This window comes from Myripristis murdjan, chromosome 22, assembly GCF_902150065.1.
Source record: "Myripristis murdjan chromosome 22, fMyrMur1.1, whole genome shotgun sequence".
NCBI classification, from domain to species: domain Eukaryota; kingdom Metazoa; phylum Chordata; class Actinopteri; order Holocentriformes; family Holocentridae; genus Myripristis; species Myripristis murdjan.
In genome coordinates this window covers 23722264-23746475 of record NC_044001.1, presented here as the reverse complement: position 1 = coordinate 23746475, position 24212 = coordinate 23722264, and the positions used below count along the sequence as shown (strand labels likewise).

Genomic DNA, 24212 nt, shown 5'->3' with positions numbered 1-24212 from the left:
CCAACAGCAGAGCAGACGGACGTGCATAGCATTCCCTCACCCCTCAAGTCTTTGAGACACCTCATTTGCAGCCAAGGTGTCATGTGCAAATCCCTTCAGATAGAGCATGCCACGGGATACTCAGCAACCTGTCATGTTACTGTGACAGGTGTGTTTGCAGAATCAGATTGGGGCTGATTCCGAAGGACGGTACACCGGCTCTTTGATGATTCTCATCCAGGTGATAATAATGGTAAGAAAGAGTGCGTGGGCTGTGCAGTGACTTGTGAAAGACAAGGCAAAGTCAGTGGAAACTAATATAACTAATGGCATTCCTTGTGCCTTGTCTTGTGCAAGGTTAAAATGATTTTTGTCTCTACTTTTAGTTAATGACAACATTTGGACAACATTTCAGCAGAAAATGAGGTAATGCTGACTTTGAAGAGCATTTAGAATGCATGGCAAGGATGGGACTTATTAAATATTACATGGATAGAAACTTTCATTGCCGCTCCATTTTGACATTATAGATTACAGGTAGTACCTAACAAGAATTTGGCTCAGGCCAGGTTCCCATATTAACTATATCTTCAGTGACCTCTTCCACAAAACCCATTTTCCATTAATAAGCAATATAAGTGTGCACCAGTGTCATTGGAAAGACATTTCCTTCCTTTTCTTGCATTTACTGCAGTTGGACTGATTCCAGGCCTCATTCATTTCAGTGAAGGACTTTTTTATGTGGGTTGTGTGCACCGCCATGCACAGCCATAGTGGGCCAGCTTCAAACTGTGCAAAGATGGGTCTTTAGCTGATTTAGATCTTCATGTTTGAGTTGCTCCTGTTCAGACTAGGCTTTATCTGAGGAGTTTAGGTGCACTCACATGCACATGGATTCAAAACCATGCTTCTTTGTCCTTCCCATTGGTATTGTGAAAAATTAGGCCATGGACTTTTCTGGATGAGCGTGCTGAAAGATTGAATTGGACACTTGCCCTTGGGACATGAATTGGCAGGGTTCACATTACAGGGGAGCCAGAACAACCGGCTAGAATTAGGCTACAACATGTTTTTTTCTTTCAAAAACAATTTGTTGAAAGTTTATTTCAAAACCACATTTCTCAAGGAGTGAGTCAACACAAGCAGAAAGCTTCTGCTTCACTGCTCTCTAGGGGTTGAACTTTCAGTTGCACTTCTGGCCACATCCAATCAGCTGCACTTGTGTGGCCACGAGCACAGCATGCATGAACGGTTCAATCACCAGCGAAAAGTGCAGGTGAAGTTTTATGCCATATGTGATTTAGAGCTGACTCACTCTTTAATGACCGCTGCTTTCTACTCAAATTGTGAACAAGCCACTCTACAACTGCATTACTCACTTCACTGAAGCATTGCAATTGGTATGGCAATGGCATACCAACTGAATGTTGCTATTCCCTATTGTTAGAAATGAATTTTTGTTGTGTATACTGTATCTAGATAATGGCGTGTCCACCATATCTCTGATGTAGCACCTGTTGCAGGAATGGAAAGGGGGCAGATCACAGCAGGCCAGGTTTACCTGAGCTGCACAAAAAGTTTATATTTGGACGGAGAGTGGGGTCACTAAAAATAGTTGCAAAAAAGTATTCTGTTATGTATTTCTATGTACTTCTCCTTAGAACGCCAGTTGTGGTTGTGGTTTAGGATCAGATGTGCTTGTCTGAGGCAGCCAAGCTCAGCCGACTTTCAAGCTTCAGTTTATCACTGAAGCAGGCTGTGTTATAATCTTATTGATGTATGCATGAAGATACATCAGCCTCTGATGTATAGACATTACTGTACTGCCATTTGCAAAGGACAGCCACCCCAAAGTCCACATTATAATTCAGGCTTAAACTTACTGCTTTTAAATGCTTTCTTGACGTCCTCTGTGTGGGCTGGTAGTGTGATATGTTCTTTGAGAGCCCATAAAAGGTGCAGAAATGGCAGTATGCATCTTGATGGATTCGTTGTGGTGACTCAGAAGACTGAGTCACTCGAGCGATTGTAATTCTCAGCATACTTAATTTCCTTCACGTTTTTGTGACTAAATTGTTTGTGTCGTGTTTGATGTAGCTTATGATTAATGAATATGCAGCTTATTTCTTTTAGACTTGTTGACTTGTTAGGGATGCATAATGTTTTTGTTTCTGTTCAGACTGATGCCAATATCCGATAATCCAATAACAGATTTGATCACGGCTGGCTCGGAGGGAGAATAAGTGCGTCTCTCTATGTCAGTGTCTACTGATTGGAGATTTGGCCCAAAAAGCTGATGACAGAAATAAAATGTGCTGAGTTTTTTTTTTAAATCTGTGGCGTGTAAAATACTGAAGAAAGGACAGCACACGCACTGAAATAAGGCTTCGTCTGATTTTGCTTACGTGGTGAGAGGACAGCTGCAACTTTACCTCCAGCTTTGACTCTGATAGTGGTAAATAATGTGGTTTTATTTTATTTTTCATGATGTAGGAATATTTGTAGCGCCTTTTTCCAGCTGGAAAACCTTCAGGTCTGCTTGGTGCCGCTGGCAGGTCACAGGAAGCTGTGCTGCTACAGAACCAGCATTTCTGGCCATTATATGTCTAACTTGTGTAGGACTGAAGGCGAATCTGGGCTGGCTCTTTTTTCCAAGGTCCTTAGCAGCAGCCAGGGTTGCAGGGGGCTCTGGACCCATTCTGATCGCCCCGGGCTGCTGGAGCTCGGCCTCAGCATCTTTTGTGGCAAGCGGAGCTGACGTTAGCTGATATCATTGATGCTGCCGCCACTGCTGGGGCTACCAGCTGTACCTGGGGGCCCTACACTGTTTTATTTTGTTCTGTTAGCTACAACCTGAAATACACTCTGATTTCTGAGCTACTTACAAGCTACGGCACCAACCATCTAGCTACTTGGGTTGTGAGTCACGAGGGTCAAACCTAACCATCCCATGACATACTCAGACCTCAAAAACCACTAAAAACAGCTGTCCATGCTTCTGAATCAATAGTGCAGTGCCCATTTTTGTCTCAACCAGCATTTCTTTTTCTTTTTTTTTCTTTTTGCCTTTTTTGTCAAAGCGAACTTAAAATTTCAACTGAGGTGGCAGGGGGCAAAACTGAGCCCTCCTGTGATGCCGGACCGGGTCTGACTTTATATTGATGCATTACTAGTGCAAGACATTACAGAGCATTTTGGGTCACAGTGAAAGCAGCATACAAATTGTCTTAAGTTAAAGTCAGAATTCATAATCTGAAAGGAGACATGCCTCCATTTGCATGTTCTCGTCATGCTGGGATCTCGCAGGAAGCCACTTATCCCTGCATGTAACTTCGGGGTTAGAAGCAGCCCGGGGGAGCGGGGAGCCCCATAAAACCTGCCTGAATCAGGCCCCGTGTGTCCACGCTGTAAGTGAAACCTCTTCCTCAATCCTCTGTATTGGCACGGTGCAGCGTGTCACTCAGTTACGTCAACTGTAATCTAGAGTGGCAGCTGTTGATGACCTACGCGACTCGTGCGCCGGCAGCAGAGTCTCAATTATAGGGCGTGAAATTGTAACTGTCTGAATTCTGGTTGAACTTTTACAGCTTCATGCTTGTTTGCACTCGAACAATGCTAAGCTCACAACAAGTCTCTGTGGGCACTGCGCTTGCTGTAGGTGGGTAGGGAAAGATGGAGAATAGCGCTCAGAGGCCCTGGAATCTCATTAACCATATTGTGTTGCCTGAGTCAAAGCAGAGGTGTACTTGGCAATGTCTAACCAAGGAAGTAAAAAAAAAAAAAAAAAAAAAATCTCTGTGGCTTACTAACACCCCACATAGCTTAAAGAGCTTCTGAATGGGGTTTTGGGAGGATATTCTGCTGCTCTCACTGTGACAGAGTTAGAAATGTGTTGACACGACTGCTGCAGTGGCTTTTCAAAAGGTACAATTTATTACATGATTAGCAAGGCTTTTTACTGTAAATCCGCTGCATCTGACATCACTCGCTTTACATTGGATTGTGAGATTTTCTTTCTGCATTCTGTATCTCTGAAACAAATGTACCTGTACCTTTTCAATCTGTGTCATTATTCAGCTTATTCAGATTCTGACTCTCATTCGAGTGCAGTTCCAGCGTGACAGAGTATTTGTACTCAGCTGCCTTTATTATCTATGAGGATAAGCAGACAAGCTCATCTTTTGTAGAGAAAGAGGAGTTTTAATGGAGAGAGAGTCAAGGCTGGTCACCTCCAGGGAGCAAGCAATCTACTTTTCTGTATGCAAGGCGACTGCGTCACAGTACTTATTAGCTGGTACCCCACTGATACTGTGTAATTTGACAGCTCAAACACTGCCACAAGACTGTAGCTTCTGCTATTTCAGACGGTGAGATTTTGTGCCATTGTGTCACACTCTGCACTGACAGACAGCCATCGTGACAGGGATAGACCCTGGGAAGAGCCTTGTTTTAGCATGAAGGTGTATTTTGCTACAAAGAGTGCACTAATTGCAGTGAGAATTCAAAATTTCTTTTGTTTATTCACCGCAGCCAGTACAGCCTGGAGCCAGATGAGACTGTTTTGACCAAAACAAACATTATGAAACCCTGTCGTGTGTACCTCTCTGCGCATCCTTTTATCTTTTCCCTTTATGCTCTGATTACGATGTGTAGCAGCGGTGAGGTTTAGGAGGAGATGTGCGCTGGTATTCATGTGTTTTAATGCTGATAAAAGCTATTGTATCAGTCTTATACAGTGGTGTCATGCCCACGCACCACCTCAAATGTTTTCAACAATGACATTTCAATTGCATTTGCAGCACAGACAAGTTATTTTCTTTAAAAAAGTAGCTTCAAATGCAGAATTTGGTTGTGTATAGCCTGATCCCCGTCTGTATGGTTTACCATTTTCAATTAAGTGTTCTGCCTCTGTTGACATTTTTAAGGCAAAACTTAGGACCTACATGTTTTCTCAGGCCTTTCAGTGTCCTTAAGGCCTCGGTGGTTTTTAGTGCAAGATTTTAGTGTGTGTGTGTGTGTGTGTGTGTTTTCCTACTGGTTCCTGAATTTATTTGTTTGTGTTTGTCTATGTGATAGTGATTTCATGTTATTTCCTCTGAGTTCTGTTGTTACTATGTTGTTTTATTCTGTCTTATTTTATTGTACAGCACTTTGGTCAACTCTGGTTGTTTTGAAATGTGCTTTATAAATAAACCTGACTTGACTATATTAGTTAATGTCAGATGAGTCACATCTCCACTGAAACAGAGCGGTGGTGCATAGTGCCTTTTTGTCCTGAAAACTGCCTAAAACGCAGCATTTCCTAACCCCTCACCTTACTCACAGCCTTGGAGGCAGCACTGCCTTACAGTCAAGACTGAGGGCAAAAAAAAAAAAAACAACAACAACAAAATAACAGAAAGAGCAGAACAGTGAGATGTTGCAGATAGAGACTTACAATTTGATCATCATTTTGTCTCAGAATCACTGGTAACCCCATAAACCCAAATCACAAATGTAGTGAGTAACACGTCTAGCTTCAATACAAGTAGACATTAGTCAGTCCTGCAAAGTCTGTTTTTTTTTAATCCTTTTTTTTTTGTGTGGTTATGGTGGGTTTGGGAGGCTTTTTCTGTCTGTGAATCTAAATCTAATGACAATATAAAATATTTAGTATAATGACAGGCAGGCATTTTATTTCATTGTGATATTGCTGTGTGTATGTGTATGTGTGTGTGTATGTGTGTGTGTGTGTCCCCTCAAAAAGAATGGTTTCCTGGATGCATGATGCCCCCAATTCTGTATTATTATTATTATTGTAATGTACCATAAAACATGCAGCATTCGACTGATTGAACATATTTGAATGTCGCAGCACCACAAAATTCCTCAATTCATAAATTTATCCCTTTCTAACTACACTGGAAGTCTCATGTTGTCATGACAGGCCATGTCAGATTACAGCATTAATACAGGATACGTTTTTGACCTACAGAGATGGTCAAGGGTTCTTCTCTGAAGGGCTAATATAATACTGATCAAAACCTTCTCTGAAAAACAAATGGATTTGTCACTCTCTGGCCATGATGTCCTCATGTTTATATTCCCCTCTACTATGTGTTGTCTTTATTTTTACAGGGGAGCCAAATGTACTTAATGTACTTTTCACTCAAAATGTCATGCATTCCTGTTTTCAAACCCTTGGAATTTCAATGACACAAAATTTGTCTCTCAGAAAATCTTTCATTTTCCAAATGACACAGATACACAGGCACCAATTTCATACAGAAGGGTTTCTTCACACAACTTGCAGTTTGCAGGGTTGAACTAATGTGAGCTTGAAAATGACTTGGCTGACTGTCTCCCTTCCTGGCCCTTTGCATTTCAGGTGACCCGAGAGACACAACAGAGACAAATGTGACAGCTGGCCAGGTGGGAGGAGCTATGACCGTCTGATTCTCACCTTCTTGACATGACTCAATATGTGTTTGGGTACCTGACCTGAACTATACAACAGGATCTACTGCTGTGAGTATCCAAGCAAGCACCCATGTATTTGTACATGCCCAGAATTTCCAAAGATGTCAAATGCTATTTCGTTTTCCTATTGCGTTTGACAGAATTATATTAAGGTACAAATAACACTATCCAAATCAGATAGTGATATTAATGTCAGATGAGACATGCAGTCCACATAAGGGGAGGAAAGAAAACATATGGCATGCTTGAGTTTAAGGAAACTGGCAAATTACTGCAACCCCAGTGTAATTTACTGCTCATTTAAAAGGAGAAGTAAATTACACTGACAGTCAAAGCTCTGGCCTACCATGTGTAGAAAGAGTGTTTGACTTGATGGCAGAGTTCTCATCTGTGAGCACATTAGTAGAGGAATAAACAGAGTTTGGTTATTCAGGTTGGCCATTAATTGATGAGGAGATCAAAGAATCAAAGCTTGTCTATTCGCTCGGTGCTCCAAGTGTTAGCATAGAACAGGGAGAGGGGATTAAAGTTATACCAAAAGAGAAAAAAATGAGAACATATGGTAGCTCCAGCTCTATGGTCATAAATGATTTTGATGTCTACTGTATATTCTAATTACTTAAAGGAATGCTTCAACATTTTGGACAAAATAACCGTTTTCTGATTTACCCGGACTGAGATAAGATGTTGGATACCATTTTCACCTCCGTACGTCCAGTGGTTTGGTTCCTATGGGAAGCATTTCATGTTAACTTAGCATAAAGACTTGAACTCTAGGGGAGTCATTAACCTAGCTCTGTCAAACTGAAAAAATAAACACAACAGCAAATTTGCAGGTGTCTTATTTACACATTGTATTGTGTGGATTTCACTTCAACTCATTATGCTGAGCTAACACAAAATGCTTCCCCACAAGAATCCAACCGCTGCACGTACAGAGGTGAAAATGGTACTGAACATCCTGTCTCAGTCTGGGTAAGTCAGAAAAAGGGTATTTTGCTCAAAACTGCTGGAGCATTCCTTTAAACAGGGGAACTGACCGATGGGCCAATCTGCCAAAAAGACAATGCATTCCTTGAAGACAAATCTTGCCAGATTTCATGAATAAAATAAATCTTAAAATCACAAATCACAAATCTTCACCTTAGCTTTTTTTTTTTTGTAATTGTATCACATATCTTCAGCCAGCATTTGTTCTGTCTGCACTAAGATGCACTAAGATGATTGGATGATATATAACACTTTCAACTGGAGGAATACTCAGCAAAAATGAAAGTGCTCCCATTTACAAAGTTGGATTAGGGCCTGGGCTCCCCAAACACACACTCTCTCTCTCTCTCTCTCTCTCTCTCTCTCTCTCTCTCTCTCTCTCTCTCTCTCGATCTGTGGGAGGATTGGGATCTTCTCCAGCTCCCACTGCAGAGCTCATTGTCCCCCATTATCCTGGGGACAAAGCTGCTATGACATTGAGTTAATCCGCGCTTGTTTCAATTTTGCTTTTGGGGGAAGAAAACAGATAAGGAGTTCAGGTAAACGATGGCAAGAAGGTGCCACACCTCAGGCAAAATAGACTACGATGATTGGGATGGTTTGGAGAAAAACTAAATGGAGTCCGCCAGGCAGATTGGGTTGATTTCCTCAGAAGTGCAGATGTATGGGATGCTCCTATAGTTTGTCCTCTCTGGGAAAAAAAAGGCCCACTCCTCCAAGGTTTTTGCACCTAGTTGAGAGACCAAACGTTGGGCACACGTAGTTTAGAAACTCAATTCAGTAACAACCACAGCTTGAGTAAAAAGTTTAATGAAATCTAGAGCAAATAGTACAGTAGTCAGGGATCTATTCTCATCATCATCATCATCATCATCATCATCATAGGATAAGCAAAGAGCACTGAAATTAACGTTCAGAGAGATCTATCCATTTGCAAAGCTTTTTTTTTTTTTTTTTTTTTTGGCCCCCTCGTCTACTGAAAAGTGAAATGTCACCTGTAAAGCTCACGGTCTTACATAAAGCTCTTTATAAAAGTCCAATTATAGCAAGTCCAACTCATATGCTGCATTGTGAACCCAGGCTTAGCTTCTTTAATTATGTTCACAGAATACACCATGGAGACCAGAGGAAGATAAGAAAGAGCTGATCCAAAAATGCGTGCCAAAATGCAGCCCATTATCTCCAAAAGTATTCAGGAGGAAGACATATGGCATTCACCTTTTCTTCCTAACCAATAATATTACGACGTGTTCAGTTTTATTTTTCATCTGTAATTCAGTATTTTAGGTCTTGGCCATGTTATACAGCCTTGGAAAAAAAATGAGACCTCATTAAATTGTTCAGTTTCACACTATGGGTAAATATCTGCATAAAACTGAACTTTAATATTCCTTCGGGACCTGCTGACTACATCTGATTGTAATTTCTTGCAAACATTTTCCCATTCTGATGATTTATTAGCAAAAAATAACAATTTAGCAGAATAACAAAAATACATAGAATATGGGCAGAAATACTCTATATGGACAAAAGTATTGGACCAGCTACACATTCCACCTACAGGAGCTTTTGTGACATCCCATTCTAAATGCATAGGCATTAATATGGAGCTTTTCCCCCTTTGCAGCTAGAACAGCTTCCACTCTTCTGGGAAGGCTTTCTACAAGATTTTGGGATGTGTCTGTGGGAATTTTGCCCAGAACATTTGTGGGTCAGACACTGATGTTGGATGAGAGGGCCTGGCTCTCAATCTCTGTTCTAGTTCATCCCAAAGGTGTTGGATGGGGTTGAAGGGCTCTATGTGGGCCAGTCAAGTTCTTTCACACCAAACTCAGCCAGCCATGCCTTTATGGAGCTGCTTTCTGCACTGGGGCTCAGTCATAGAACAGAAAAGGGCCCTCCCCAAACTGGTCCCACAAAGCTGGAAGCAGAAAATTGTCCAAAATGTCTTGGTGAGCTGAAGCGTGAAGATTTCCCTTCACTGGAACTGAGGGGCCAAGGCCAACCCCAGAAAACCAACCCATAGCGTTATTCCTCCTCCAGCAATCTGCACAGTCGGCACAATGCAGTCAGAAAGGGAACGTTCTCCTGGCATTCTCCAAACCCAGACTCGTCCATCAGATCAGAGAAACGTGATTGGTTACTACAGAACACAGATGTCACCAGTTTCTCCATCACCATAATAAAGTCATCCACATTTGTTTTCCCAAAGGCAGCAGCACTGTTGTGTTTTGATGACTTGAAATTGGGTGGAGTGAAATGGTTCCTCTGCTAGTAAATAGCCCCTGGGGAAACTCAGTTCTTTGGTTTATGAATGTGACAACTTTGTTAGACACTGAAGCAGAACATTAGAAGGTGGGTGTTTCTAATTTAAAAATGGAGGGATTTTCAAATATGTTTTGAAATCTTTCAACACTGTCTGTGCTAAAAATTACATTCGCATACAGCCAAAATGTATTCTTACTTAAATTTAAGGAGAAAATGTATTTTGTCATTGGTTGCTATTGTTGGAATGGAAAAGGTTTAGGCATAAAAACCTATTGGTTATGGAAACTTGTGCATTACAACAAACTAACACTGCTCTTGCTTCGTGCTGAACTCAAACTCACTTCGCCTGGGTAAAAGTTGGTTGTTTGACTAATCTGCCACCTGACCTAACACGTAGTTGAGACTAAGAGATTACATACATCTTGTGCTATGTTACAAACAGACATAATTCACAGAAAAATATGTTGCCCTCAAAACATAACTGAGAATGAAGTTTATTTGTATGAAAACCAAATTTTTAGGGGTAGGGCTGAATCTTTAGTACCTACACATGATTTGAAAATTGTTTGTTGCACTGTAAATTGTGGGTAAATTGTAGTAAATGGGTAAAACATTGGTATGGCTTTAAGGGCCAGTTTAATTATTTTTGGTAGGTTAGGCATTATTTCTGAACTAACAGGGAGTTCATTTTCCCTGCACAGTTCAGCTGGAACCTGGTTTTTAGTAGTAGGTTCATCAATTCCAATGCAATTAGCGAAAGACTGCACCATAGAGATGGCATAAATACAGCCTAACTTAAAAAAAAAAAAAAAAAGAAAGAAAATATCAAAATTGTTCTTTAATTCTGAGACTGACAGTCTGGAAAACATGAAGATCAATTCCTGCTCTTGGATGTGTGAGCATTCTTGAGATGAAAGCTCTGAAGAGATGGCATGAAGAAAAACAGTGCAGAAGTGACACAAAGCAATGAACAAGACATGTGTGTCACTGTTTCTGTCCTGTCGAGTGGTTTCCAACAAGATATCTGCACCCATCTGTCTCCTCTGCTGAGACGAGGATTGTGTTGGTGAGCAGTGAGGTAGTGAAGTACCTCTGCAATGCCTTAGATTAATAGTTCTTAGAAACTGAATGAGAGTATTGTTGCTATGCACAGTAACTGACTAGAAATTAAGTGTACAACTTTACTTAAAATATGATAAATTCACATAATGGTCTTTGTGTTATGTTACAGTTTTTGTTACTATTTCTCTACCGATTTCAGCTGAAGTTTTACAGTGCAGTGAAGACATATTGCTCCTGTCTAAATCTGGAATTGTAGCCTACGCGTTCCTCCCATCTCAGCAGGATATCAAAATGATGATAGCAAGTTAATATCACTGTGCAATCTATTGATTGCGGTTGTCAACTTTCACAATCTGGCCTCATCTATTGGTCCCCGCGCCACTGTTTTATTCAAGACTTTCCCGCGAGGTGAGGTGAGCCTGTCCTTTACTTGACAGACTGATGTACCCTCATCCATCCAGCCCTCATTCCTACCGGTCTCACCTCCCTCCTACAGCTGTGCATGAGAGCCCTATCATGGTTCACTAATCCTCCTCATTAAGCCAGGCCCCAAGGCTCTCATTACTGTATATCTATTCCCAGAAGCCATGTACCAGACTCTGGCTTTCATCTTTGGCGGTGTGTGCAGATGTCATGAATTTGCCATGTGCAATATAGTATGTGTGTCAGGATTTTGATGTCTCTGTCCGCTGAGGACCTGGATAACATGGGGGAGAGCAGCTGCTATCCATGTGAGCTGCTCTTGGTGAGGGAAAATTACCAGTTGCAAGGATTTCACTCACACCTAGGCCTATTACAGACTTCAGTAGGTCCTTCTATAAATGGAGCGTTAGAGTAAGGCTGAGCTTTAGCTGCCACAAAGTAAAGAGTGCAGCACAAGCCTAGGTAAATAATTTTTATGTTCATATCCATTAACTTTATGTTAACGGATATGTTACAAACTTTTCCAGATCAATCTGAATGGTTAGGAAATGAAAACATATTTTTATACCTCAGGCCTAGCTTCAAGTCGCTAACTGTATCCATAGGTCTGCGTACATTGTTGGTATTCTGGTATATTGCACCCTGGGGATTCTCAGAGGATAAACAAATATATACAGTATACTCGTTTATTCTAAGAAAAAGTGAGTTTTCCGACAGAATGTAATTCTGTCCGCTCTGCCGCTTGTATAAAAGGTGTGTGGCAGAGCGGCAGATGCTTAAGGGATATATATTAACCTCCCTTTGAAGTTCCCCATACAGCCTGTGAGCTCTGTGAGTTTCCCTATTAAAACCTCTCTGACTCAGCTTTGAACAACTGAGACCAATCGGGGGCTGCATCATTCGGGCCAGCCTGCACCTAAAAACTCCCGGTGATCCAGCAACACCATCCAGTCGTATAACTTCGTCTGACAGCACCGCTAAACCTCCAGTGACAGGCGCCATAAGATGAGTTTGAGGGATACAAATCATCCACTGTGATACTGAATCACAAAGTCGAGCGGCTTTGGCTCGCTATCAAAAAATATGTTCAGAGTGACAGCATGTCCTATTTATAAGTGACTTGTGGTAAGGATTTTTGGGGTATTTTTTCTTTAATCCAAGGGAGGGTAGGGGAATGAATGGGTGGATGCTGTAATACTGTACTACATGGCTGCTCAGAGAGAAATTTAATGTGTCTGACAAGGTATTAAACTGAAGGAGCAGGGGTAGCCTAGGTGATAAACCACCAAAATGTACTTGTTAATGAGTTTTTTCCTTGTATAACTCCTTACTTAATGTACAATATGCCTATTTAACTTAATTGTATTTATAGAATATGTGCTATGAAAAATATTACAGGCTCTTCATTGGAAAGGTTCGTGCAGCACAAAATCCAAAGTTTGCATAGAAGGATTATGTTGTGTAATACAAATTAGACTTTACTGTCTGAAGTATTATTTTTGTATTTCACTGAAAAGTGTTTAAAAAGATAAAACACATTCTTGGTCATGGCCATGATATTTTGTAATGTATCTGTTCTCATCACCACCACTAATTGCACAGTTTCACAAAAATATCAATCAGCTGCTCTATCAAGTGCAGTGCTGTATCAGAGACTGTGGCTGCCACGGTTAAAAGAAAAGATGAACAAAAATTAAGAATTGGTTCATTATTACATTATAATGAGAAATTTTGCTTATTAGATTAAATATTGTAACAAGATTTTCTCTTTTTTTCCTGTTTCTTTTATTGTTATTATGACTTTTCCTTTTTTACTTTCTCTTAGCACCATACTGGCTTATTGTGCTATAACATTTTTAACATTTTTTGTTATAACAAAATAACATGGAAGGTTTTTTGTTATAAAAAGATACACTAGTCTTGGTCAGGCACTTGGACTTTCGAAATCTACTGAGGCGTCACCATGGCTTGCAACACACATGGCAGCAATACTGTGCTGTACATCCCATCACCATGCATTGTGTTCAGTTTCAGAAGAATGTCTCAACCTAAGCATGAAATATAACTTGATCAAATTATGTAAATGAGCCCCCTTCTCAATTTATCTGTCCTCCTTACACTGTCTTCTCATTACACTGTAAGAGATCTCGTTCTCAGTAAAACATGTGAGAACTTATCTCCTCCTGTTATTAAGAGATAAGTTATCTCACTATAATTAGAAATGTTGTAATGTATATTGTATACTCTATGGTGCATAATGCTATGGAGTTAGTATGTTGTTATAACAACAAAAGCTTTGTGATATAACAACAAAAGGTTAATCATTAATGTCAGAATATTTTGTTAAAATGAGAAAAAAAGTTTGCATTATAATATTAAGTGCCTGGCATTATGACACATGGGGACTGTATTTTCACTGCTGCAGCCATATGTTGCCATACTTTCTGATGGAGGATTTAGCATCATGTTTCAGGACAGGACAAGCTTAAAAATGGTCCTTTAATGGACAGGCCCGTCACAAACGACCTATAGATATTACATTCTTAAAACGAATGTGGCATTTTCCTGTACAGTATATAAGGGGTAATGCGGCATAATAACATGTAACAAGAAAATAGCACCACTTGGACCATCAGTTGCTGATGCCCCCAAGTTTCCTCTCCCTGCATAAATGTCACATCTCAGAAAATCGCTCCCGTCAGTGTGTTTTGATGGATGGTAAAGCACACAGCATTAAAGAAAGAGAGGGAGCTGATGTGTTGATGGATGGATTTAAATGAAAAAGTAATGAGTGAATTTATTTTTTTTACGTCATCATTGCTTTGATTTTTCTTTTTTTCCTTTTTTTTCTTCAGCAATGATGATGGCATAAGCCGACCTCTACTTATTTCTTATGTATTTGAGTTTTACTTTTCAGATCTTTTTTTTTTTCTCTTTGTCAGTTAGACATTTGATACATCTCAATCAGCACTTTAAACTGTTTCTCCCCTTTCATGCCGTGTATGGGAAACTGTATTATAAATTTATAAATACACTATATTACCAAAAGTATTCGCTCACCCATTCAAATGATCAGAATCAGGTGTCCTAATCACTTGGCCTGGCCACAGGTGTATAAAATCAAGCACTCAGGCATGCAGACTGTGAAACAAGACATTTGTGAAAGAATGGGCCGCTCTCAGGAGCTCAGTGAATTCCAGCGTGGAACTGTCATAGGATGCCACCTGTGCAACAAATCCAGTCGTGAAATTTCCTCGCTCCTAAATATTCCACAGTCAACTGTCAGCTCTATTATAACAAAATGGAAGCGTTTGGGAACAACAGCAACTCAGCCACGAAGTGGTAGGCCACGTAAAGTGACGGAGAGGGGTCAGCGGATGCTGAAGCGCATAGTGCAAAGAGGTCGCCGACTTTCTGCACAGTCAATTGCTACAGAGCTACAAACTTCATGTGACCTTCAGATTAGCCCAAGTACAGTACGCAGAGAGCTTCATGGAATGGGTTTCCATGGCCGAGCAGCTGCAGCCAAGCCACACATCACCAAGTGCAATGCAAAGCGTCAGATGCAATGGTGTAAAGCACGCCGCCACTGGCCTCTAGAGCAGTGGAGACGCGTTCTCTGGAGTGATGAATCACGCTTTTCCATCTGGCAATCTGATGGACGAGTCTGGGTTTGGAGGTTGTCCGGAGAACGGTACATTTCAGACTGCATTGTGCCGACTGTGAAATTTGGTGGAGGAGGAATTATGGTGTGGGGTTGTTTTTCAGGAGCTGGGCTTGGCCCCTTAGTTCCAGTGAAAGGAACTTTGAATGCTTCAGGATACCAAAACATTTTGGACAATTCCATGCTCCCAACCTTGTGGGAACAGTTTGGAGTGGGCCCCTTCCTCTTCCAACATGACTGTGCACCAGTGCACAAAGCAAGGTCCATAAAGACATGGATGACAGAGTCTGGTGTGGATGAACTTGACTGGCCTGCACAGAGTCCTGACCTGAACCCGATAGAACACCTTTGGGATGAATTAGAGCGGAGACTGAGAGCCAGGCCTTCTCGACCAACATCAGTGTGTGACCTCACCAATGCGCTTTTGGAAGAATGGTCAAAAATTCCTATAAACACTCTCCTCAACCTTGTGGACAGTCTTCCCAGAAGAGTTGAAGCTGTAATAGCTGCAAAAGGTGGACCGACATCATATTGAACTCTATGGGTTAGGAATGGGATGGCACTTCAGTTCATAGTATGAGTAAAGGCAGGTGAGCGAATACTTTTGGTAATATAGTGTACCTTGTACTGCGACTACATATGCATCAGCGTAATAATGCCTAGACATGAATCTCCTACTTGCTTTGATGCTCTGTTACGTGCATTTAGCTCTGTACTGGGTCTCTTAATTATGATATTTCTGACATGCTTTTGAAGACAGAACATACTGAGCAGCAACTCTAAGTTGCACTGATGTGCTGCCAAGTAAATGCAGCACTTCAACACTTCCATCTTAGAGATTTTTTAATTTACTTTTTTTTTAATTAGCATTATTTTATTATTTTTGTTCATTTTCAGCCCTATCTTTGCATTTTTGCTTGGCTGCTTTTTGATGCTCATTTCTTAGGGACTTGTAATTCATGCACACATGAACACATTCAGCCTATTGCTGTCAGCAGAATAACATTAGCTGGGAGAAACAGTTGGACCGGGGACGCACTTATGACAGCCCCTAGCCAAAAAAGATCCAGAGACTTTTTTTTAATCATTGCTTGGCTCACTACAAGCCCACAGGTTGAGAAGAAAAAAAACCCTCAGTACTCCAGATGGCCAGTCCACTTATGTCATACAAACTAATTAATCATACACACTTGTAGTCCTTAACAGCTAGATGTCTGTTTCATATGTCAGAGTGAGCCATTGCAGACAGCAGCAATGCAAGAACATTTTATCCCTTCTTCCAGCTTTATGTGTAGAGAAGCTACTGACTAGAAATTCAACAAGTGATGCAGAAATTTGCATGGACCTGTGATATTGCCAAACAGAAATGGCTAGTAGAGCTCATAGCCAATGGCACCATCATTGAAAGTTTGAGCCCTTATGGTGCTGGGATGCCAGACTTGCCGCAACAAAACAAGAATTATTAGGTTTATGCATGGTCCTGGCCTCTATGGATAAAGAACAAATTAGAGTCTGTATTAGATGCCATGGTGGCTCAGTTGGTAGCACTGTTGCCTCACATCAAGGACATTCTTGGTTCTAATGTTTACATTTTTGCTCCTATGAAAGCCTGCCTGTTGTCCTTTGTGTTTGGGTTACCCTCAATAGTCCAAAAACATGCAGGTCAGGCAAATGAGCCAAATGGGCTTTTTACCTGATGTAAAGAAATTTTACCATAAACTTTTACTCCACTACAGGAGGCTGTGTGCACATTACCTTTGGACATGATATTTACCTTATCAATAAAAAAAGACAGCTGCATTGCATTGGTTAGTCTCCAGCTGGAGTTGTTTTATTACAAAAAACAGGTATCCAATGCATCTTTGTATATTGCACATAACAATCTGTCAGTTTTCCCAGTAGGCTAAAAATAACATCTTAATAAAATAATAAAAACACTGGCACAGGTGTCTTTCTAACATTTTAGTAATGAATCATTACTACATGCATTAGTTTGTGATCACACGTTTATTCTGCTTTTCCCTTCCATTCCCTTACAACATGCTCTCTCTGCACACGTTGGATATAATGTGTGAGCATGTGAAATTTTACATTTCCCATGCAAAAAAGGACATTTTCACCTATGAAGTGTTTTTATATGTGAAACCAACCCTATGTAAGGCCACGGACAGATAAAAGGTATCAGTGGATGCGCATCTTTTGATGTGCAGCATATGATGCCTGCTAGTGCTCGCTGCATGGCAGAGATTTGAAACATCAACACAGGAGAGGGTCAGCTGATCACTCCTGCTGTTCATGGATGTCAAACACTGTTTTGATGGCCTGTTCCCCACATCAATGATCTGAAATTGAACTGAAGGCTGAATCTGGGAGTTTCGTCACACTGTTTTAATGCACCACTTAACGCCTGCAAAAAGCCATGAGAGCTACAGGTGTGTTGGCTGACACTAACATCTGATGCATTGTGTTTGCTCAGGGGTTACTAATAGCAGGGGAAAATGTGGGGAAAAAAAAAAAAAAACACTTTTCACTTGTAGACAGACATTTTCACACTGGAAGTAGAAACTCACATAATGTCACAATAAAGTAAGACAGAATCCTGCTCACATACCAAACCCAGCATGTTCTTTGAATCCACAAGCTTTTACATAAAAAGTGCACATAAAGTGACAACTGTTGAGGTTAATTACCAACTGAACTACAGCAGCATTTATTTATAGTATAGCTACAACATCATATTCACCTACAAATGAGAGACACAAATACAATGCAGCACTCCATACTCCCACCTGCATTGTATTTCACTTGTATTAACATCCAGCAGTAAAGACAAGTGTGCGTTTCACAGCCTGGCTACTTTTTACACGTTGCTGGATGGATAAGTGGCCACAGATATGGAGGTGAAACTGCACCGAGTGCATAATGACAATGTGTGCGAATTTGATAACCCCTTTTTTCATGGGCACTAGAACCATTCTTGCGGAAAATGTGATTACACATCTCCACAGGAGGTGCAGTGTGGGAAGTGGTGGCAAGGAGAACTTGGCTCATGATTGCGACCACAGCCTCATACACAGTAACAACCCTGACGCGCGTGTAGACATACAGTCAAAGAGGACAGCCCCTATGGAGGAGGTGTGTGTGTGTGTGTGTGTGTGTTTGTTTCTGTCTGTCATTGCGTCAGTGAGCACTTTCAGCTGCGCAGGCGCCAGGGTCTAATGACTCAGTGTGTGTAATGTGGGTGAGACCGCCACGTGTTGTAGCCCCCTTGGTGTAAACTCACTCCCAAGTTGAAAAACCCGCACTTCACTGTTTGAATTGGATGCTTTTCAAATGACAGACTGAATGAAATGACATATTTCCTGGTCACAAAGTGGAGGGTTTGCAGTTTGAGCCAGGCTTCATGCGCTGAATGCAAAATACCTGCCGGCTGCCAGAGACCATCGGTTACAGATGCGTGACTGATACCATGTAATATTTGCTAGTCAGGCTTTCAAAGTAAAAGAAAAAAAAAATACCTAACCTTGTTCCAGATTCTATCATTCATCATTATACTGCTGGATCATATACAGCAGCAAGTGATGATCCCAGTGTTTTTAACGTGTCATTTCCATAAACGCCCAGCCTTATTTGAGAGGTTATAGCTTCGCCACTATCACCGTAAAAGAGCAAAATGAATTAGGCGGGCTTTTCTCAGGCAGAACGGCTTCCTTCCCACGTCCCACACTGGGAATCTACTGACTAATAACATTGGAATGGTGAGGTTGAAAGATATATTTTCTCCTTTTATATTCAATTTAGCACCTAATATGCTGAAACATGTTATTAAAGAGTCCAATCTGATCTCTCTCACACACGATGACCATAATTTGAACAACGGGCTTGTCTCCAAAAAACACCTACTTCTATTCGAAAAGTCAGCCTAATATTCTTTTTAATAGTATTCTGCTCTTGCCATTACAGTAATGAAGTTTTTTTTTTTAATTTGGATTTTAGCTTCATTGATTTATTTCAGCTTAATGGCTTTATAATTTGATGAACTGCAGAGCAAGTTTTATCTCTCCAGCAAAGGGCAATTCATAGTGGGTGTGTGGGCTTCAAAGCATTGTGGTTCTGGTATTTCTAATTTATCTGCGCTGTCTTCAAACTCATTATTTGCAATTCTTCCAGTTTTAAGTAAGTTACATTAGTTATCAACATTTTTTTGCAGATGAATTCTGTGCTGCAAATGTCTTGTACAATTTCCTAGCCCATTTGGAATTGCTTTGATGTCAACTAATCTGGAAAAAAAAGAAGGTACAAAAAAAAAAAAAAAAAAAAAAAAAGGTGTATCAGTATCTTCAAAACGTCCACGTCCTGAAATAGCAATGACTCACTTTAATAATGGAGTCTGATTAAAAAGCTTTATTGTATGTCCTATCCTTGCAATTAAAATGGGACCCGTCACAAGTTGCGAGCACTCATCTTTCCTCTCTGTTGCTATGAATATTAATCAATAAGCGCTGCCTGGAGTTCTACGTGAGCAGAGCTTTTGATTAAAATCTTCATCAGTCTGGATTCCACCTGTATTTTATATCCTCGTCTATTTGGTGCTCAGTCAATTCTGTCAATTCCTAATCTTAGATGGAGGCAAAACAAAAGACAATCATTCAGAAAATGCAATGCAATACTAATGGCTCAGCTGGAATTTCCAAGCCAACCTCAAGTGTTGTCTGGTAAACAATCTTTAAAGAGGCTTTAATACGTTTCCATTCAACTGAAGATGTTGCCATTTTGCTACACAAAGTCTTGTCCTCTCGCAGATATGGCTCCCTCTCCTCACTTTCATCAGAGATCCGTTATAAAATTGACATCACCGACCTCTGTTTGTAACACAGCCAGTTTAGTTTTAGGATTTGATGGCCTCCTTATTTATCAGTGATTCATAAACAAGCTCAAAAAATTGATTATACCTCACTGTCATGTTTTGTTAGTTTAATTGGGTGTTGAGATGTGGTCATAGGTTCAATCCCTGCTATGGTGGCATGGCAAGGTGTCCACGAGCAAGACACTCAACCCCAACTTCCCGTCTCAAGTTGATTTTCAATAAAAGCGTTCACTAAAAGTTTTCAGTATAAATGTAAATGATGAAATGTGAGAGTGAAGTTGATACTTTTGACTCTGACATTGCATAGAACTGTTTACAATGCAGAGTGAATCCTAGGAGAGGGCACAACATAACAAAACTGATATACAATAGTCGTGTTTTGAGCTTTTAGGAAAGTGTTATACAAAACATAAATCTATGCATAAACAGAATTTAACGACAGTAGATATTATATTAACTGAGCTTAAATGTGTTGCTGATCTTGCTGGAGATGCGCTACATGGCCAAAAGGAGCACCACTCCTATAGATGCTTGTTGAACATTTAATTTCAAAGCCATGGGCATTAGTGGAGCTGGTCCTCCACTCTTCTGGGAAACTGTCCACTAGATTTTGAAACATGGCTGCGGGGATTTTCTCTTGTTCATACTAGAGCTGCAATGATTAGTCGAACAATCTCGTATTTGCAGACTCACTAATTCTACAATCAGTTAATCATTTGAGTCATTTTTAAGAAGAAAATTTCCAAAATTTCTGATTTCAGCTGCTCAGATATGAGTATTTTCTGGTGCCTTTCATCTGCTATGACAGTAAACTAAATATCTCTGGGTTTTGGCCTGTTGGCTGGCACAAAACAAGACATTTGAGGACATGACCTTGGGCTGTGGGAAACTGTGATCAACATTTTTGACCATTTTCTGATGTTTTATGAACCAACCATTAATCAAGAAAATAAACAGATGAGTTAATAATGAAAATGATTTTAGTTGCAGTTCCAGTTGAGACACAGGAACATCGCAGAGGTCAGGCAAAGCGATCTGGCTTGCCGTTGGCGTTCCAGGTCATGCTAAAGGTGTTCAGTGGCCTTCAGGTCTGTGCTACGTGCAGTTCAGACTCAGTAAACAACTTCTTTATGCACCTCAGCATTGCCATGCTGGAACAGAAAAGTGTCCTTCCCACACTGTTGCCACAAAGTCGAAAGTCACTGTAATGTCACTGTATGCTGTAGCATTAAGCCCAATCCATGAAGAACAGCCCTTTTCTGTGAGTATATGGATGTGGTGTTCAGTAGTTCACATACTTTTGACCATGTAGTGTATGCTTAGCCTCACTCTGATCCCATCCTGCAGCATGTTATATTACTGAGCTGACAAGAACAGATCAAGAGGTCATACTGCAGGGATGTTAGACACTGCAGGTAAGGCTCAAAGGGATTGTAATACTGAAGGACGTTTGGCTGACTACTCTATGTAGTACTTTGCAGTTGTGTCACAAATCTCCAAGCAACTGCAGCTGGAGCCATCATGGCAGTGCAATGGAGAATTGGCGGTTCACCATGGCTAAATATATAACAAACACACAAGAAAAAGACCCGGAAAGGCTGCTGTTCTGTGGGTGCTCGCCAATTCAGTAAGGGTGTTAGTAACAGTGAATAGTTTGATTGATTGACTAATTGATTGATTAGCCCTTAGCTAAGGGTGTAGCTTTTGGTTGTTTTTTGTAGCTTGAGAGTCAGCTCAGTTGAAAAAATAAATAAATAAATAAATAAATAAAATAAAAATAACTTTTTCTCTCTGCTGTAGCCCATGTACACAGCCCTGAAAGACAAGGTGGATTTTTTTTTAATCTCCTATGTATACTGTTGAATGTATGTACAACTTAATATCTCTTATGTAGGAGATACTATCTTATTATGTAGCAAGTAAAAAAATAAAATGCACCTTGTCCTTCAGGGCTTCCTTATCTTTGTCTATATAAAAACACAATTTTATTTGCTGGAAATGCAACTTTTTGAAAATTCCCCACTGAGTGTAGTTGTATTTTTGGTGAAAAAGGTACAGTATGGTAACACTGATGTGCCTGCTGTGCCTTTGCCTCTCTAAGCCTCGCAGAGACACTGACCTCACACAGCTGTGACTTTCATCACAGCAGACGCTCTCTGTTATTTTCAACAATGTGTACTCATTTGTAACTTCTAGTAGGATCTAGCTGCCTCGTCTGTCTAGAGCAGGGGTGGGCAACTGTGCGCCATGGAGAGCCGAGAGGCTGCACGTTTTCTATCCAACCAAAAACTCCACCAGGTGATTTCACTGATTACCTCACCTTCAAGCAAAGAGGAGGGACTAATCAGTGAAATCAGCTGGTGGAGTTTTTGGTTGGAACGAAAACCTGCAGCCTCTTGGCTCTCCATGGCACATGGTTGCCCACCCCTGGTCTAGAGGAACACGGTCTGTGTTTTTGTTATCCAGCTTAGTTTTCTGTATTTTTGGACATTAGGACTTTTTTTTTTTTTAACCATACTTGTAACTCCATTTGTTTCTCTGTTGGGATGCAAACTGCTCCAGTCACTCCTCAGCGTCTTTGCTCATGCTCACATAGTTCAGACGTTATTATGATCTCATGTGAGAGATTTTGAAAGTGAAGTGAAGATGATAAATTAATACACAAATCTTATCAGTATCGCTGATGAAATGGCCAGATCCCTGTCAAAAATAGCAAAGTTACCCATGCCAATGCAGTTCTGGTAAGATGACCAACTTGTATGATTAGAAACAGAATCAGCTGCTCACAGTTACAGTTACCCAATAGCTCAGGTCCTCCAATATGGCTTCCATTAGTTGTTTAATGTCACCTCTAAACCTGTTGTCCTACATATTAATCCCAGTGTATGGCTTCTCTCAGCAGCAGTGACCCAGTCCGTCCTCATTGCCAGTCACCATGGTGTGCTTACACGCTACACTTCTCTAGTTTCAGCTGCCAGAGAGCCAGTAATTGGCTGTTTGGGTTCTGTGGAGTCGCTTCGATTTTTTTTTTTTTTTTTTTTTTTTTTTTTAGCTCATCCAATGTGGCATGCTGTCTCTGGGGTGTGATGGGTAATGCTATTTAATAAACTGTGTTAATAAGCCATTTATGCTGTGTCATTATAGGTGCTTAATTTTGCATTTACATGCACTCGTGTCAGCATCAGTAAAAAGCTTATAAGCTTCTTATGGGTAAATACTGAATGCATCATTAACATAACAAACGCAAAACATACATTGTTTGACGATGTACTGAGAAATTTGTACCTCCGCCCCCTTCCGAAGCTAAATAGAGTATTATTCATATTGTAGACAATGAGCAAATAGGGACAAGCACATTTCAAATGCATTATGGATATTAAGCATATTCATTGGCCTATATTGTGTTGTTATAATGAAACATCATTCTCTGTGGGCATCTTGTAAAGTCTCAGTTCCCTCAGTCATTTTGTCAGCTTGAATTTTCTCAGTAGTATTGCTTGGAGCAGTTTCTGTAATGCGCCTGCAAATGGAACTTTAAAGAACCTGATGAAGACAGTTAACAAGAGCGAGTCGGTAATTGACTATTTGGCTTCTCTGAAGTTGCTAATAATAACTCCATAGATGGCAAATCTCAGGTGATCAGCAACGTAATATGCCCTCCATCTTCTTGGATCATTTGGCTTACTTGAAAGCTGCACATTTTCTAGTCAGGAGAGGTTTGTAGAGTAAAGTTACGCTCTCTTAGGTGGGCGCCCACTGTACCACGATTGACAGTCTAAACCCAGTTGGGGACCCTCTATAAATGGAGGCTCAGATTGTTCTTTCTAACAGTCCCATCTTTGATGGGTAACTGGTGATGAGCAAGATCTAGCCCAGAAATCATAGCTCTGATGGGGGTGTGCTGTGAACAGTCTTCCACTCATCAAACTGACATCCTCTGCAAGATCACTGAGGATGGGGGAGGCAGGGCGGGTGGGAAGAAGGAGCTATGAATTTGAACCGAGAGAACGAGGTGTATCATGAGTCCCTTGAGAGGGAGAAAAGCGTGAAGACAAGAGGAGAGAGAGTGAGTGTGAGCGTGTGAGTATGTGAATGTGTATGAAAGCAAGTCAGTCAGCGGCAGCGTTGTCTAGAAAGGCTGTGCTGTATCATGTCGTTCTGGCGTAGGAGGGTAAATGTGCGAGAGAAAACAGCATAAAAAGACCTTGAAGGATGGTGATGAGTGGAATACAGTGATGTTAACTAGACCTATCAATGGGCAGAGGAACGACAGGGCATCTTGAGAAGCATGCTCCCATTCTTCTGCCTATCCATGAATATAACAGGCAAGGTTTTCAAAGTATTTCTTTTAAACCATATATATATATTTATATTTTTTTTACTTTGTGATCACGTGATAACAACCACTTTGTATATGACCTTGTCATTTGGTGCCCTTTTCAGTATCTCCTACCTTGTCAAGAACAAACATATTCACAACCATGTACACATCACAAGCAC

At 40.7% G+C, this 24212-nt stretch overlaps 1 protein-coding gene across 3 annotated transcripts in view; it reads left to right on the top strand.

Annotated features, from left to right (window-relative positions):
* The window catches only part of LOC115354019 (leucine-rich repeat and fibronectin type-III domain-containing protein 2), a 132621-nt gene that overhangs the window by 66305 nt on the left and 42104 nt on the right, over positions 1-24212 (top strand). For all 3 annotated transcript variants that reach the window (XM_030044164.1, XM_030044162.1, XM_030044165.1), the window contains exon 3: positions 6347-6486. The gene's annotated coding sequence lies outside the window, so the exon portion shown is untranslated. The remainder of the gene's footprint in view (positions 1-6346; positions 6487-24212) is intronic.